The following is a 485-nucleotide window of genomic DNA, read 5'->3' on the forward strand; positions in this document are numbered from 1 at the left end:
CCCAGTTCAGCACAAGGTTGGTGTCTTCACATCTCTGTAGGACCCTGCACAAATTTGACAAACAAGCAGAAAACGAAGATCCATAGACAGAGAAATCATCCATGAACACCTCCACAACATCCTCAATCAGATCAGAAAAGATCGACATCATGCACCTTTGAAAGGTGGCTGGAGCATTACATAGACCAAATGGCATTCTTCGATATGCGAAGGTACCATAAGGACATGTGAATGTTGTTTTTTCCTGATCATTGGGATGAATGGGGATCTGGAAGAATCCTGAATATCCATCAAGAAAACAATAGAATGGATGATTTGCAAGTCTCTCAAGCATCTGGTCAATAAATGGAAGTGGAATGATCCTTTCTAGATGCAGAGTTCAGTTTGCGGTAATCAATACACATCCTATGCCCAGTGACGGTTCTTGTTGGTATCAATTCATCCTTGTCATTTTTAATCACAGTTATACCACCCTTTTTTTGGCG

This window comes from Brassica oleracea, chromosome C7 (genome assembly GCF_000695525.1).
Source record: "Brassica oleracea var. oleracea cultivar TO1000 chromosome C7, BOL, whole genome shotgun sequence".
Taxonomy (NCBI): domain Eukaryota; kingdom Viridiplantae; phylum Streptophyta; class Magnoliopsida; order Brassicales; family Brassicaceae; genus Brassica; species Brassica oleracea.